This window comes from Trifolium pratense, linkage group LG5 (assembly GCF_020283565.1).
Source record: "Trifolium pratense cultivar HEN17-A07 linkage group LG5, ARS_RC_1.1, whole genome shotgun sequence".
Lineage (NCBI taxonomy): Eukaryota > Viridiplantae > Streptophyta > Magnoliopsida > Fabales > Fabaceae > Trifolium > Trifolium pratense.
In genome coordinates, this window is record NC_060063.1 from 33,686,262 (window position 1) to 33,699,603 (window position 13,342).

The following is a 13,342-nucleotide window of genomic DNA, read 5'->3' on the forward strand; positions in this document are numbered from 1 at the left end:
CTATCGAAAAAGATAAATGGATTTGGCACAAAAGAGCTGGTCATATAAGCATGAAAACAATTTCAAAATTATCTCAACTTGATCTAGTAAGAGGTCTTCCAAAAATTAAGTTTGACAAAGATAAAATCTGTGAAGCTTGTGTAAGAGGAAAGCAAGTCAAAAGTAGTTTTTATCCAAAAGATTTTATTTCAACTAAAAAACCTCTAGAACTACTTCACATTGATTTATTTGGTCCTGTCAACACCACTAGTCTTGGTGGAAAACAATATGGTTTTGTTATAGTTGATGATTTCTCCAGATACACATGGGTTTTGTTTTCGAAAAATAAAGATGAATCTTGTGATGCTTTCCAAAACTTTTGTAAACTTGTTCAAAATGAACAAAGCTCAAATATCATCTCTGTCAGAAGTGATCATGGAGGAGAATTTGAAAATTCATCTTTTAAATCATTCTTTGATGAAAATGGTATTTCTCATAATTTTTCTTGTGCAAGAACTCCTCAGCAAAATGGAGTTGTTGAAAGGAAAAATAGAACTTTACAAGAAATGGCAAGAACAATGTTAAATGAATCAAATGTTGAAAAATATTTTTTGGCTGAAGCCATAAGTACTTCTTGCTATATTTTAAATAGAGTTTCAATAAGAAAAATTCTAGACAAAACTCCATATGAACTTTGGAAAAATAGAAAACCAAACATATCATATTTTCATATTTTTGGATGTTTTTGTTATATCTTAAACACAAAAGATAATCTTGGTAAATTTGATTCAAAATCAGATAAAGCTATTTTCTTAGGTTATGCTACTAATTCTAAAGGATATAGAATTTATAACTTGAAAACTCAAACCATGGAAATAAGCATGAATATTATCTTTGATGAATTTGATGATCTTATAATGCCATCAATTGATGATGAGCAAGAAAGACTAACTTCTCAGGATGTTCCAAATCAAAAGAAGGAAGATGATCCTTTTCTTCCTCCAAAAACCTTAAGAATTGTTGGGAATCATCCTCAAGATCAAATCATTGGAAGTTCCACTGATGGAATAAGAACAAGACTATCATTCAAAGACAATGATAACAACATGGCAGTGATCTCTCAGATAGAGCCAAAATCCATTGGCGAAGCCATTATTGATAATTCATGGGTAGAAGCAATGAGAGAAGAACTTCTTCAGTTTGAGAAAAATCAAGTTTGGTTACTTGTTCCATCTCCTACAGATCATTCAATCATAGGAACAAGATGGGTTTTTCGAAACAAGCTAGATGAAGAAGGTAAGGTTATTAGAAACAAGGCAAGACTTGTTGCTCAAGGATATAACCAGCAAGAAGGTATTGATTACGATGAAACTTTTGCTCCAGTTGCCAGGTTAGAAGCAATAAGAATTCTTTTAGCATATGCATCACATAAAAATATTAAATTATTTCAAATGGATGTTAAAAGTGCTTTTTTGAATGGTTTTCTAAATGAAGAGGTGTATGTTCATGAACCTCCTGGTTTTGAAAATGAAAAGAAAAAAGATCATGTGTTCAAACTTTCAAAAGCTTTGTATGGTCTAAAACAAGCTCCAAGAGCTTGGTATGACAGATTAAGTGCATTCTTAATAAAGAACAATTTTTCTAGAGGAAAAATTGACACAACTCTTTTTACAAAAATTGATAAATTGGATTTATTAATTGTTCAAGTCTATGTTGATGATATTATTTTTGGATCAACAAATGAAAAATTATGTGAAGATTTTTCCCATCTCATGCAAAATGAATTTGAGATGAGCATGATGGGAGAACTGAGATATTTTCTTGGTTTACAAATTAAACAAGAAATGAATGGAATTTTTATTTGTCAAGAAAAATATATTAAAGATCTTCTCAAAAAATATAAAATGAATGAAGCCAAAATTATGGCAACTCCCATGCATCCATCTACAAATTTGGATAAAGATGAGGAAGGAAAAATTGTTCCTGAAAAGGAATATAGAGGTATGATTGGATCTCTATTGTACTTAACTGCAAGTAGACCAGACATAGTTTTTGCAGTAGGTTTATGTGCACGTTTTCAAACTTCTCCTAGAGAATCGCACCTAACTGCTGTTAAAAGAATTTTCAGATATCTTGTCGGTACTACTAATCTTGGTCTTTGGTATAGCAAAGATTCTATTTTTGATTTAATAGCTTATTGTGACGCTGACTACGCTGGAGACAAAATTGAAAGAAAAAGTACAAGTGGTGCATGCCAATTTCTTGGAAAAGCACTCATAAGCTGGTCATGCAGAAAACAAAACACGATAGCATTATCTACCACTGAAGCTGAGTATGTGTCAGCTGCAAGCTGTTGTTCTCAAGTTTTATGGATCAAAAATCAGCTTGAAGATTTCTCCATAAGGTACGAAAATGTACCTATTTATTGTGATAATACAAGTGCAATTAATTTGTCAAAAAATCCCATTCAACATTCAAGATCCAAGCATATTGAGATAAAACATCATTTTATTAGGGATCATGTTAATAAAAAAGAAATTGAATTAATTTTTGTTGACACTGATAATCAACTAGCTGATATCTTCACTAAACCTTTAGTCGAAGATCGTTTTAATGTGTTAAAAGAAAAGCTAAAAATAATTCAAAATCCTACTTAATAATGACTATCTAAAAAACCTAAAAGTTAAGACAGCTCATTTATGATTAGTTTAAAACTTCTCATTTAAGTCACCCAAGTGTGATCATTACATCTAAGAAAAGTGTATCTTTCCAAAGATTACACATCTAATCACTTCACTCTTCCTTTATCGATTTCCTAACCAAAAAACTCCAACCTTTCATTTTCCTCACTTCATTTACTCTTCTCACTCTCCCACCGTACTCATCATCATCATCATCTGCAAAACCTTTCTTCTTCCTTCATCTTCTTCACAGCACCACCATGAGAACCAAACAAACAGCAAGGCGAGCTCCTCCGTTCAACTTCAACCATTCACCACCACGGTTCCGCAATCCATCATCACCACCACCATCTTCATCTTTCCCTTTAAACCTAAAACCTCTTCAAACACTCTTCCCTCCTTACTATGGTCAACCACCACCAAATCCAGTTGAACCATCTCAAAATCAAAACCAAACACCATTTCATCTCAAACCAAAAACAAAGAAAAAGAAACCATCTTTCTCTGCTCCTCCTCGTCGTTCTCAGAGAATAAGGGAGAACTTTGCAAATCAAAAGACTCAGAGCAATGTTGAAAAAATCTTCGTGGATATTGAATCATCAGATGAAGAAGAAACTGATGAGGAAGAAACCTTTGTTCCTCCTTCAAAATCCTACTCAAACCCTTCATCAAAATCCTCAAGCGAGGAAACCAAGTCAGATTCCACCATTCCCACTCAACCTCAAACTAAAAAGGGAAAAGAGAAAGTTTGTGAAACTTCCTCTAAACCAAAACAGAGAGTTGAAAAGAAAAAATCCCTTAATACTATGTTTCAAGAAGAAACCCCTCTGTTTTCATCAAAATCTGAGGAAAAAGTTTTTCAAGAAAAATGGAGAACCAAGCCAATAGCTCCAGGACGGTTCTTCAACTTTGAAGCTCTTCAATCACATCCTCTTGAGATAAAAGCCTACACTGACTTTCAAGGTTGGTCCTCTTTTCTATCTCTTAGAGAAACCTATTACCCTAGGTTAGTTCAAGCCTTTTACTTTAAGGCTAAGTGTGATCGTGAAAATTGCACCATTAAAACCATTGTTAAGGGAGTAGAATTTGAACTTAACCCTGATGTTATTGCTGATGTCTTTAAAATCCCAAATGATGGATTTATGTCTTATGGAAGAAACTGGTATAGCCTAGCTAAAACCACATTTGAAGAAGTTAGAATCCCTATTTTCACTTTAGAATCTCCAAAAGACTCTCGCAAAACCTCTGACCTAAACTTTTTATCCAAAGTTTTTCATATCATAACTCAAGGAAGTGTTTTGCCAAGACAAGGAAAATATGCTGAGCTAGATGATAATGAACTCATGGTCATTCATCACCTGTTTGAAAGGAAAAAGCTAAACCTTCCATTCCTAATGATCAATTTTATGATGGATATAGCTAATAGGAATAACAAAAAAATTTGTGTCTCGTATGGCATGGCTTTAACCAAAATCTTTGATCATTTCAAAGTACCTTTTGAGGGGGAAATTGCTGAAACTGAACACAAGAAGTTTTCCTTAAAAAACCTCAAACACTTCAAGAATGAACCTATCTCCCAAGCTCCTGTAAAGGTTTACACTAGAGCCAAGAGAAAAAGGAATGAGCAGTATGATGACACTGCACAATCTCAACAAATACCTGAACCTTTTGTTGAAGATGAACTTGTTTCAAATCCACCTTTTGCGCCATACTCTGTTGAAACAGAAATTCCTCAAAATGAGGCTTTTATTTCTCCATCCTCATCACAAATGCTAGGTCCTAGAGCTGAGATTAACTTGAACATCCCTCTAGCCTATCCACAAAATGAATCACCAATTGCAGCTGCACCTCAACCTGAGCCACAAATTACTCCAAATTTAGCAGTCAATCAATTTGTGAACCAACCTGACCCTGACTCTGTGTTAAACCATCTCACTTCCTCATCCACTAGTAGTGCTCCATTGTTTTCTTCTCCACCAAGCTTCAACCTTTCACTTATGTTTAATGAGAGCTTTAACAGACACTTTTTTAATTTTTCACCACCTCAGAACCCTTTTTCTCAATCCTTCTTCACCCAAAACATTTCCATTCTTTCACCAACTTTGAATCTCCCAAACATCTCAAACTTCAATGCTGGACCATCAAACACTACACCTAGGCCTCCACCAAAATTACCAAGATCCAAAGTTGATAGAAACACCTCCAAAACTAGGAGTGATGTGAAAAAATTGTTCCAAGCTGTGAAACTTCTTGATTCTCATCTAACCTATATCACTCTTGAGAACTCCATCATGAGGGATTGGATCTCTAATGTTTTCTGTGAAAGGTTCAATCTTCCAAAACCTCCAGTCAATCCATATCCCATTCCTGTTCATGTCATGCCCCAACCTTCCACATCATCATCATCAGATGGCTCATCACCATCCAGGCCTGCGCCTTAGCTCACTTTTTGATGTGACAAAGGGGGAGAAAAGAACAAAGAAGAAAACTGCAGATGCTAGCACAACAAAAGGAGCGCACCTCTTTTGATTTCTCTCTATTATTGTTCTGTTTTAATTATTTTGCATTGTGATGCATTTGTATTTTGAACTAGTGCGCCAATATGTTATGCTATGATAGCATGCATCTGCAAGTTTATTTTGAATCCATATATGAAAAAACTCTTGCTACTGCTATGAAATGAATGGTTTATATGTTATGTTATAAGCAGGTGTGTGAGTCATTAATTTGATCACAAGAAAACAAAGCTATGCTTTGAGAAATTATACAATTGAGAGATATCTCAAAATTTTATCATGATCTCTTTTTTTTCTGTCAAGAGACAGTTTCAGGATTCATGATTGAAATATGTGATAAATTTCATATTGTTTGATTCTCTGAAACATGCTAAGTTTTTAATTCATGATATGTTTATGCATTGAAGGCAGGTAAAATATATTCAACCAAAAGGATAAGTAATGCTCTAAATCAAAACATACAAATGTTTTTCAAAAATATCCTTAAAAACTCTGATATGAAACTCATTCAAATTTTGAGCAAAACCATCATAACCATAAACATTCACTTTGGTAAAAGAATGACTTATTAAAATTTGTCATATTATTTTTAATCAAAAGTTTAAACTCAATTTGCTATTGAAAATAGAATGCTTAAATTGAGGGGGAGTTATTGACAAATCAAATGCAAAAGATTATCAAAATCTTTTTATCAAAAACTCAAAATCAAAATTAAGTTAAATGTTTGTCATCATCAAAAAGGGGGAGATTGTTGAGGACAAAATCCTTATTTGATGTTTTAAAGATAACAAACATATTAATTAATTTTAATTATTATTATCTTGTTATCTACTGATGTGTTTTGTGAGAAATGTTTCAACGATAATGATATCATCTGTCAACGGTAACGTTATGGATGAACAACCAATGGACAAGCAAAACATATAAGCAATGAGTAGAAACAACAGAAGCATCTTAAAGTCTTGGCTTAAATGATGAAGTGCTTCACAAAGATATTATTCCTTTGCCTCATCAAAAGTGGTAGTATTTTAAGGAAACACATATGTAAGGAATATGCCAAACATGGCATAAATTGAATCATGGGCCATAAAGCCTTTTTGGACTAAAGTAATAAAAGCCCCATGAACAAACAAAAGAAGTTTCCATCAATGATTGAAGAAGATTTGAATTTCAAATGAAAGCCACATCATACAATGATGGCTTGGACGAAAATTGGCCAACAAGGTGAAGTCACACCATAAGCCAAGTTGTAGCATGCCTCATTCTCTTCAAGGGAACATAAAGGGGACAAGGAAACAACAAAGGACAATGAGTCACCAAAACAAAGTACAATAATTACATGATATTTTTTCCCACTTGCATACAAGTTGTCCAACCCTAAATTAGGAAAGATTCCTTCTTATGGACATATATGGGCCACGTAAATGCAGTGGTTGTCATTGGATTAAAAGTGTAGTGCAGATTGCCATAACGGTAATGTTACTGAAGCAACGATAACGCACTATTCACAGCAAATTGACAGCACAACATTGTGACATGTCAAGTTGGATTTGAATTTCAAATCCCTCTCTCATACGCTCCTCCAAGGTTATATTTGCCTATAAATACAATGGAGCTACATGAAGAGAAGATTAAGAGTTTCAAAAAGAATCAAATCATATACTTAGTTGAAGCAAAAATCAACAAGTCATAAACTCTTCAAAAGCAAAGCAAATCATCAAAGTTATATCATAAATTTGTGAAAAACAAATAGACAAAGCTTGCTATTATCAATCTCTCACTTGAGTTGATTTAACCCATATTCCCCACAAATATTGTAACCCTCTCAAGTCTTTCTTTCATGTTAGATTGAGTGTTTGTGAGAAAGTCTTTTCGAGTGAAGAAAAGCATTTTGAGTGAAAGTCTTTTCGAGTGAAGAAAAGCATTTGTGTAAAAGTCTTTTCGAGTGAAGAAAAGCAGATTGTATTGATCCAGTTGTGATCAAGTTTTTGATGCGAAGCAGAAGGTTCTGATCTTAGCATTTTTAGTGGACAATCTCACAAGGACTATGAGGACTGGACTAGCCCAAGTTGGGTGAACCAGGATAACTTTTGTGTGTTTTTCTCTTGGACTCTAAAATCCTTAAAACATACTAAACTAACTAACTGAGTAATACCAGAGTGCTCTGGGCCTTAAACATTTATCTATTCAGCAACTAACTCAGTATTTATATTGTTCAGTTATATTTTATTGTTGCTAACTATATTTCTCTTTATATTGTTAATTGTTAACTAACCAATTAAGAGAAATATTGTCTTGAGTTATATTAAACTAACTTAAAAGATTTTTAAAAAAGGGTCACAATTCAAACCCCCCCTTTCTTGTGACATTTATTGCTACTTCATGTTTGACCGTCTATATTTTGTGTGAGTGGAGTATCATAACTCAAATATGTTTTTTCTTCACCAGGAATTAAATCTAACATATAATCATTTATTGTGTCGACTATTGAATTTTTAGGAGCTAGTATAGCTCTATTTTGAAAATACGTTATATCGTTCATGTTTTGTAAAAGTTGTGGATAAGTGCTTTCAACGATAGAAGCAAGAGGATCACTTGAATTTGGAATCAATAAATCTGATGGAATGTCAAGTTCTAAATATCCGTCGTTGTCATCTCCAATTTCTCCATCGCCAACACCCAAAACCCTTTCAGAAAACAATCTTCTTTGTTCAACGTCTGCACTTGAAGCACCACCGAGAAGCCTCATGTTTTTACTCAATGTTAAAACTTCACAAAAATTCCAAAGAACCGAAGAATTAATAGTAGCATGAACAACTTCTGGCCTTGTACCTTCGGGTATTACTGGTAGAATTCGTCTAAAATCTCTGCCAAAAACAACAACTTTTTCAGCGAAGGGAATGTGTTTATTTTTTTATCAACAGACTTGAGAATATCTTTTAAAGTTCGATCAACAGCTTCAAAACAGTGTTTGTGCATCATTGGTGCTTCATTCCATTTAATGAGCTTTGCTTTTTGTATTAATAGCGCCAAAGGGCTTTTATGAACTATGGTACATATTGAAAACTCGTCAACCTTTAGAGGAATACAAAACCTTGAATGTGCTGTTCTACCGTCAGGTATAAGCAATGCAGCGATCCCACTTGAGACAACTGTTAAAACTATCTCACCTTTTGAGCATAATGCTGCTGACATGGCCCTCCAGATAAATGTCTTCCCTGTACCGCCATAACCATAAAGAAAAAACACACCAGGTTTGTTTTCGTTAACTCTTGTCATGATTGTGTCATATACTTTACGTTGCTCTGAAGTCATAGTTGACATCAATCTAACATGTTCCTCAGCTAATGATTGTTTGTTATAATTCAATTCGTCGTGTATTAAACTATTTTGTATATCAGGAACTAATGATGTGTCTGCTCCAAGCATTGGAGGATAATCTTTTAAACTCTTCTCACAACTACGTAACATCATCTCAATATCTGCTAGTGCATATTGTATCAATTGATCACCGGTTAATATTAAATCTACAATGTTAAAATCAAAATAATGAATGTGATTAGTGACATGACTATGGTTGTGTTTGGTTGTATTGCAAAAAAAATTGATTTAGCAGAATTGAGTTTGATAGATTTGATTTTGGTTAAAAGTGAGTTAAACAGAATTGATTTATGTTTGGATACATTAACGTAAAAATAAAGCGTATTTATAAAAAATATCAATTATTTTTCCATTATTTTTTTTTGACAAAATTCTTTTTCCAATTTTAAAAAACTACAATTTAATAAACTGCATAATAAATAATTTAAAAAGTGATATAAGCATTACATGAGACATTGAAATGTGAAAGATGTTTTTTTAATAGATTTCAATATTGTTGAAGGTGGTATAGTATGAGAATATATATATATATATATATATATATATATATATATATATATATATATATATATATATATATATATATATATATATATATATATATAACTTTCTAAATCACACGTGATAATAACTTTCCAAATCTCACATGATAATTTCTTTAAATTTATGATCCAGTAGAAAAAAACCATTGATCACGAAAGACATAAAAATATTTCGTGATGAATAATATAGTCAACAATAATTTTGATATGATATACTTTTAAAATTGATGGTGCTTATCAATTATTGCACATAATTTTAATCACAATTGGTATACTTGTCATAGTGGTTGTAAATATTGCCTTATCTTCATCATCTATTGTTTCGACATAGGCTATTTTCTCCATTTTGTGAAACTTAGATGATCTAGCCTTTTCAGCCTTAAGGCGTTCGACCTGTCTTACTCTATCTGCTAATTGTGCCATATCTCTTAAATGTTGAGTATCTAATTTCTTTCGAATCGAATAGTCTAGGCCTCCAGCAGCCATTTCGACTAACTCATGTTCAGGCACTTGGGTAAAGCATCTAGCCTTGAGTAACCTAAATCGGTTCAGATAATCATCTACAGACTCTGGTGTTTTCCTTCTAACACTGGCCAATTCTTTCAAACTAATCTTAGATTGGCCCATGTAGAATTGTTCATGGAAAACCCTTTCTAACTGAGCCCAATGATGAATCGAATGTGGGGGAAGTGTTGTGAACCAAGTAAAAGCATTTTTTGTAAGAGAATTTGGGAAGTATTTCATTCTTAAATTCTCATTATCTGCCAAATTCCCTGCTTTAGTAAAAAACCTTGCAACATGCTCTACTGTTGATTCAGTTGTATCCCCAGCAAACTTTGTGAATTTGGGGATTTTCCATCCCCTTGGCAATTCAGTCTGGAGTACATACTCAGACAAAGGTGAAACGAAATTTGGCATGTGTAAGCCTACATTAAACCCATTCTGGGTCAATATTGTTTCGACTAAATTTGCCAAATTATTTTGTTGTGCAAAATTGTTTCGTTGCACATCTCTGACTACTTCGTCAGCATTTTGATTTCTATTAACCAACACTATTCCTGGATCTTGAACCTGATTTACCACTTGGACTTGTGGTTCCTCTTGCACCACTTGTGGCACTTGATTTATAGGAGCCCCAACATTAATGGGCAAACCTTGGTTCTGAACATGCGCTTGGTTTTGAATAGGTTGAAGGTTTTGGTTAGGCATTGCAGGAGTACCAAAGAAATCTGCAATTCGCCCCATCTGATGGGCTAACAATTGATAATTGATATTTGTATTATTGATTAAAGGATTTAAGATGGTGCCTAATTGTGAAGTTAGGGTGTTAACCATTTCATGGTTACTTTCATCCATTTGTTGTCTAAACGACATCATGGTTACATTTGTCAAATTTTGTTGGGCAATGTCTCTAGCCCTATTTCCCACAACAGAGGCTGAAGGGGAAAACATGGTAGCCCCCTCAGGATTGGCGTTAGAATTATGTAAGTCTGCCATCAAAGATGCTGGCATTCCCAACCCTGATTGGTTCAGCAAAAAGGAGCGAATTGGGCTCCTTTGTTCGTCAGGACCCAATTGACTATTTCCCACATTATGTGATACTAACGAAGTTATCAATCCAGATAAGGTCGAACTCGTCGAAGGGGCTGTTACTGAAGGTGTGAAAACACAAGAAGGGGTGGGGGGTTGAATTGTGTTTTAGCTAAGTTAAAACTTTTTCAAAGTTCTTAACTCAACTAAGTTCGCAGCGGATAAAAGCACAACAATAAACAAGATCAAGGAGAGAGAAAAGCACACAACAGATTTATACTGGTTCCTCTCACAAAACGAGAGTAGTCCAGTCCCCTTGCACTTCCAAGGGATTTCACTATAATCACACAAGATTACAAATGCTCAAGCACACAAGCAAGAGACTTCACCACAATGCTCAAGCACACAGCAAGAGACTTCTCAATCTAACAAATTAAATAAAGTTCGTTGATTTTAATACAAATGCTCTTAAGAGAACCTTTAAGATCAAATACAGTGAGTAAATAAAACTACAGAGTATTTGGACTAAGAGTGAAAATCACGAGTTCAGAGGTTCGGAGCTTGTATTCACAAATGAGAAATTGTTCGAGCGCGTGTTGTAATTGTTGTAGTTTGCAATCTGATTCTTCTAGTATATATAACTGAGAAAGAGTCGTTGCAAAGATGACCGTTGTTAAAGATAACCTTTTGTCTTCATGCATCTGTCTTAATGCAGTTTGGTCGTTTCTAAAACTGAGTAAGAGTTTCAGCAACTTTGACCATGTGTAGAGAAGACTTTCCTTATTCAGCTAAGAAGTCAGACAAGTCACGTTCTCCCTTATGGACAGACAAAATGTAAGTAGCTGTTCTGATCAAGGTTGAGAGGTCCTTTTCTTCATTGGTAAGAGAGTTGACCTTCAAATACGAATCTTCACATAATCCAAGATATACATCAAAGTTTGATTAACTTCAGACTTTAACAAGTTCTGATGTCTTCATCCTCTGACGCATATAACTTATGAAGATTCTTATCTTCTGAGTTCTTGCGAAACTCTGAGAACTTAACTTCTGAGCCTTCTTCAGAGCTTGTCTGTATCTAAGTTCTGCACACTTAAAATAAATTTTTAGTATCTCCAATTGTACATTAATACTTTGTTATCATCAAAACCTTAATAGATTTAGGGGCAATGATTTTCAAATCAATTTTGTTCCAACAGTTACTCCTATATTACCAAAGTTCACTGAGGGTCCACTCGAACCAGACGTCCCAGAACTACTAGCAACAACAGTAGCGTTATTATTAGACGCTTGTGTTGGTTGTCCCTCAGGGTTTGAGACATTATTATTGTTGTTTTGATTACTATTGGGTGGTCGAACCATTTTTTATCGAGATTTAACGTTAGTCAAATTTGGTAAAGAGTTACCACTTCTCAAATGCATGCAAAATCAAAACATACAACGTCTGAATATCAATTATTTAGTATTCGACACAGATTTTAGAAAAACAAACTACTTTTAAAACTAATAACTGCACAAACAACCCATCCCACTAGGCGTGCCAATTTGTTTACACTGATTTTTGGTAAACAACCGATAGTTTAAATTAATTACTTGAGAGATCAACTAGTAAATCTCGGGACAAGTGTTTGTGCGTTGGATTAAAAGAGTTTTGAATGTTCTTCATTGAATGTAACATCAATTTGCAATAAAACAATATTTAAAGCAAAAGGTTTCAAAATAAGTAACTTGTAAAACAAAGTTCATGAAACACAAGAAATGTGAATCACAAATCAAAGAGAAAATAACAAAGAAGTTCACTCGAATGAGAGAACCATATAAATGCAAAAGATAAATGCTTCGAAAGTAAAGACTTTGAAAAGATTAAATTGCATTTGAATTGTAAAAGATTACAGAGATAATAAAGTGGTTCACTGATTCATACATCTTTCTCGAAGTACTCTTTTCTCGCTGTAGCATGGATACTTTGAATGTTTGAGAATTTGTGTAAGTGAATTGTGACCCTTATTTCGACTTACAAACTACTATTTATAGACAAAACTAAGTAACTGCTACTTAACGTTAAACTAATAGTCTTCTGCCACGCGTCCTTCTTCATTTGAAATAAAACAAAGTCTTGAAACGCTGCAACTGTCGAAATCGAATCATATTTGAAAGATGGAAAATATTCTAAGTCCACAATCATAAGTATTTCGATTCTTTAACTGCAATCGAATCACCGTTTGATCGAAAGGCACAATTTCCTTATAACAAAGGAAATTAAACTAATTCTTTCACCTTGTAGACTTAGACTGGACAATGAATCCATTCTTTCAAGAATACTTTCCATTAGAACTCTCTTGTTCTTAAAGACATTACCCTTAACCTTCATAAATGAGATGATTAAAGATAATCTCTCTTGTTCTTGAAGACATTTAAAGCCCTGCACTATTAGAGTCATAATTAACATGCTTTAAAAGAATTAATGTCCTTGGAACCAGAGATAAAAACATATTTTAGCTCGAGCTAAAATATGGGATAACAAAGGGACGCCCTCTAAATGTGCTCCGCTACTTAAATCACCCACTTCTTAACTTTCAGATGAATATTGAACAACAATTCACAAAAATCAATTTTAAAGAAAATTCAATGGAGATTGAGTCTTCAGATAATCCTAGTGAAGAAACCATAAGAGAAACCTAAAAGACACCTGACAGTAAGAGTCACATCAGTCTAC